We start from the raw sequence: 5,436 nt of genomic DNA on the forward strand, positions 1-5,436 counted from the left end.
TTGAGCTATTTGAAGACACATTTAAAGATTTGAAAAAAGATGTGTAATCAAATAACCAATCAGGACCCACTCGAGCGTCTGTTTCATTCTCCTCCAGCCAGCGTACGTCATAGGATTCGACTATATGCTTAGTCTTCTTGTTGTACACCCTGTACGCGGTGCGCGCAGCATACCCTACAAAGTAACAATCATCGGCTTTGGCATGGAATTTAGGGTTGGATTCCAAATGAAGAAGGGTGCAAGGACAGCCAAATACACGGAAATGGCTGACAGAGGGCTTGTGTCCATAGAGAATTTCATACGGTCTCTTCATCTGTGCTTTGTTGATTAGAACACGATTTTGCACGTAGCAAGCAGTATTAATCGCCTCGGCCCAGAAGAAAACAGGTAGCTTGGAATCACAAAGCATCGTCCTTGCGGCGTCTTTCAATGTTCTATTTCTCCTTTCAGCAACACCGTTCTGTTGAGGTGTGTGAGCTGAACTATATTGACGCACTATCCCTTTTTCCATGCAAAAATGGTCAACAACCGAATTTTTGAACTCAGTTCCATTGTCGGTACGAAGCGCTTTCACTTGATTGTTGGTCTGTTTCTCAATCATCACTACGAACTTCTTTATTAGGTCAGCAACCTCCGCTTTGTTGGATAAGAAGAAAACCCACGTAAACCGAGAGAAATCATCGATCACAACGAGGCAATATGAGCTTCTGTTGATGCTCAGAACGTTGACCGGACCAAATAAGTCCATGTGTAACAATTGGAGCACTTGACTTATTGAGTTGACATGTTTGGGCAAGTGTGGTTTCCGATGGTGTTTGCCTTGAGCACAGGAAACACAATTTTCAAATGTAATAAAGTCTCTGATGGGTAGGCCTCGAACCATCTCATTCTTGGCAAGACGATTCAAGTTTTTCGCGTTAGCATGACCTAGCCTTCGGTGCCACAGCATTGCATTTTGTTCGGCGACTTTTGAGAATAGGCAAGTGACTTGTTCAGCGAGATTTGTGTTCATGTCAATAATGTAAGCATTCCCATCCCGCTTAGATTTGACGAGGATCCATTCTTCCGGGATGGCAATGCCTGGCTTTAAGATCATACATTCCTTGTCAGTAAAGTGGGTGGAGTAGCCTTTGTCACAAATTTGGGAAACACTCAACAAGCTGTGCTTTAACTCGGGAGCGAAGTTGACATTCTCAAAGCTTAACACTCCATTTGTAACTGTTCCTCTTTGCGTGATCTTTCCTCCATCTCCTCCCGCAAAGGAAACATACCCCCCATTAAAGGATTGAATTTCGCTCAATTGGGATATGTCTCCAGTCATATGCCGGGAGCAGCCACTGTCGACGTACCAGGGACGAACGACATTCCTCCGCAACTGTCCCTGCAAAATGAGCGGAATCATTTAGATTTAGGAACCCAGGTCATTACAGTCCTGGGTTTCCTTTTTACTTTCTCTGAATTAATATTTAAAGGTTTCAAACGAGGATCTTCATTTCTAATTACTTCAGAGGGTGGCAAAGATGAATTAGAAAGTGATTTAGGTTTCCATTGAAGTTTAGGTTTTACAACATTCTCCTGTGGTTTTGAAATAGATTTCTTAGAGGTTTGCACAAAGCTTCTGGATGTTCTACCAGAAGTGGTTGAAGATCTAGAATTGCTTTTTGACGAAACCGATCTTGGCAGAGCCTTGTTCGTTTTTGGCAAACTCTTTTGAGATCTGTTGATAAAAACCTTTTTATTCTTTTGAAAAACAGTTCTTTTTCTGGTTCGGTCATCTTTCCAATCATCAATTCGAGAACAATTTCTTGAAGATTTTCTAATTAAAGATCTTCCTCGAGATTCGTTCTCTCCTCTTGGTGACAGATAGTTTACAAAGATCCTGTTATGACAATTCCTAGCTATGTGACCACCAATGCCACAATTAAAACAAATCTTTTTATTGTTTGAACTTGTGTTACATTTATCAGATTTATTTTCTTGAAGGACACTCTTACTTTTCTAAGAGGAACATACATGAGAGACAGATTGTGATACAAGTGAGGGTGCCTCAGAATGTATGACATGAGGAATTGATGAATTTTCATGAGAATGACCATCATCAGAATTACCAAAAAGTTCATCAAACATATCAAAGAAATTGAATTCAACATAATCAGAAATAGGAACGTCACACAAAATATTATCAGTCTTAATATTAGAATCACAAATAGGAATAGAAACATCAGAAATAGGAGCAGAAACAGAAACACCAACTCCATGCTTTGCCTGATCTAAAGGATGATCTGCAGAGGAAGAAGAAGCGTCAGTACTTTCAACATTTATAAATCCTCCTGAAACGAAGCCAGATGGATTGCCATAAACCATAAAAGATTCATTGGCAATCTCATCTTTAGACAAGGGTTGATACTGATAGGTATGATTATATGGAGGAGGCACGCTATCATATCCTAAACCCTTAGACTGATTTCGTTTAAAATCCATGCAGTGATCAATCATGGTGGCAACTGCCTCACTTGATCCATCAAATTATTTAAAAGCAAAGTTTGCAGAATTAAACCTTTCCTTCAATGTATCAAGCTCGGCAGTTAGCTCATCATTTTGTCTTTTAACATAATTGTACAGTTCACATTTCTCACTGTACTCTGCCTGGATTCTTCTAAAATCGTTTATCTTAGCTTCTAATTGAGCTTTAAGAGGCTTTTGTCCTTTCCTAAGTTGGTAGCCCTCATATCTAAGGTCCTCTACTTCTCTACGCAATAATTGGATTTCATCACAAAGAACTTTAACATATTCTTTACATGCATAAGAACAGGATGGTAGGGTTACCTCGCTTATCTTGGACTCAGAAGAAGTAGACGCCATGAAAGCAAACTGCAGCTCCATCATTTCTGCCTCGGGATCAGCTTCATCAGTCTTTAATGTTGCATAATTAATCTGAGCAAGGTGAGCATTTTCTGGCCCTGAAATGTTCAAAGCCTGAATCTGTTCCTCCCAGTCAAAAGACTGAGCGACCATTGCGGTCTCACCATTAGCTGCAGCACCTGCACGGTTGTTTCCCACTGCAACCATCGTTCTGTTGTTGTTGACCCTGCGATCTGGTTTAGGACATTCACGAGCAAAGTGACCCGGCTCGTGGCAGTTGAAGCATCTCAGCGTACTCTTGTTGAATCCCACCTTCTTGTCAGCATTCATGCCCCAATTGCTCTTTCCAGTCTTCTTAGCAAACTGCTTGGCCCTGAAAACAGCCATAGCAATCTGCCACGTAATGTCCATCTCTTTTACGTCTTCAGGATGAATCTGGTCCAGGTCAGCAAATGACAGCTGAGGTGGAAGTTCTCCAGCCACAAAAGCATTATAGCAGTTAACAAGCCCAGTAGCTAGAGCCAGATTTTCATCAGTATCCTTAGGATTTGAGGAAGTGGCTACAGTAGGTACATTTGGGGAAGGAACAACTTGTGGGGAGATAAATGATTGATTATGAGGATGAAGATTAGGTGATACAGCATCGAGGGTCTGAATTTGAGGTGGTTTAGCAGTAAATCCTTGACCTGAAGAGGACATGATCGAGGAAAGAGCATTGTTGGATGAGATCCCAAGATTTGCAGTAGAATATGAGCTCATGTGATTGATCTCTCTCTGTTTGTCATCAATATCACAAGATTTGATGATTGCCATGGTTTCAGCAAGAGTGAGGCGGTTTAGATCCTTAGTCTTCTTGATCACAGCAACATTCATATCCCATGATCTGGGAAGAGCATTGAGAAGTTTTTTGTTGATTTCTGACTTGGTCAAGTAAATCCCAGATATGTTCATATCCGTTGTGAGAGTTGTGAACCTCTGCAATTGAGCCTCAAGGGTCTCTCCTGGAATGTAGTTGAACATGTTGAACTTTTGTCTCAACATGTCCTGGCGACTCTCTTTCATATCCTCATTGCCCTCATAAACTTCAATTAAGGCTTCCCATAGATCTTTAGCTGAAGTGTACTCACGAAAACCTTGAGCAATATCAGGAGATAATGCCATAGTTAAAGTGGCTAAAGCTCTTTCTTGCTCTTCTATTTTCTCAAACTCCTCATCAGTGTAGTTTTCAACCGCCTTGTCAATCACTTGACCTGCAACTGTCGTAGTGATTCTAATAGGGCCTCTAAGTATGCTTCTCCATACCTTAAAGTCCTTCATTTTGATGTACTTTTCAATTCTATACTTCCATTCGGGAAAACCATCCGCAGACATTAATCTTGGAATTCGTGTGGTGGTGCCCATAACAGCATCAAGTTCATGGAAATGATTTTGACCTTGAGAATCCATTTGAAATTAAGCAAATTAAGCTCAAAATTTAAGTTTACAATTGAAAGGGTTTACGACCGTAAACCGAGTTTACGGTCCAGATGATTTTGACCGTAAACGGAGTTTACGGTTCTGAGTTTACGACCGTAAACTGTGTTTACGGTTTGAACAGTTTACGGTTTGAACAGTTTACGGTTTAACAATTTACGGTTTATGTGATTACGGTTCTTGAAGCTTGGTTTACGGTTTATGAAGATTCAATAACCGTAAATAGAGTTTACGGTTGACAGCAAACTCCCAGAAAACCTTTATGAATACGATTTTTTTCAGTAGAAACGATTCTCTTCACTTCGTAAACACTAACAGCAGGTTCGAACTTCAAAAATATCGGTTGAAATAGCCCAAAAAATCGATTGAAAGAAGATTTTAACACCGGATCTTGCTCTGATACCAATTGTAAGGTCCAAATAAGGATCTTTACTGGTAGTTGCACAACAATCAATCACAAAATAAGAGTAAGATGAAAGAAATCAAGCTTGCACACGATTATATTGAGAAAATCGTCTGGTACAACTCGATAGGACTTCTTTGGCATCAACCCCCCTGAAAGACTAACACCTCCTCTATATATACAAGACACGATCAAGACACAACCGCAAACTGGGTTTGCGACCGTAAACTGAGTTTACGGTCGTAAACTGTGTTTACGGCCGTAAACACAGTTTACGGTCGTAAACGTGTTTACGGCCGTAAACCCAGTTTACGGTCGTAAACAGACAAAATGTTCAACAGACAGCAAACAACCCGTATACACTATAACAGACTCATTCTGAACACAAAAAACAGTGAAAGCCTAGACCAAACCATTTCCAGGGTCCTTCAGCATGATTTACTCAAAATCGTTCATTTACCAATAAAAGATTTTCAATCACTCCATATGAAATTTTGAATAAATGAAAACCTAACATTAGATTCTTTCATGTTTTTGGTTCTAGGTGATTTATCAACAATTCGAAAGAACATCGCAACAAGTTTGATTCAAAAGTTGATGAAGGAATTTTTCTGGCATATTCCTGGGCGTCAAAATCTATTCGAGTTCTCAACAAGAAATCCAAGAAAATTGAAAAAAGCTATTATATTACTTTCGAT

The sequence above is a fragment of the Lactuca virosa genome, chromosome 5 (assembly GCF_052849685.1).
Source record: "Lactuca virosa cultivar CGN04683 chromosome 5, Lactuca_virosa_CGN04683_v6, whole genome shotgun sequence".
Lineage (NCBI taxonomy): Eukaryota > Viridiplantae > Streptophyta > Magnoliopsida > Asterales > Asteraceae > Lactuca > Lactuca virosa.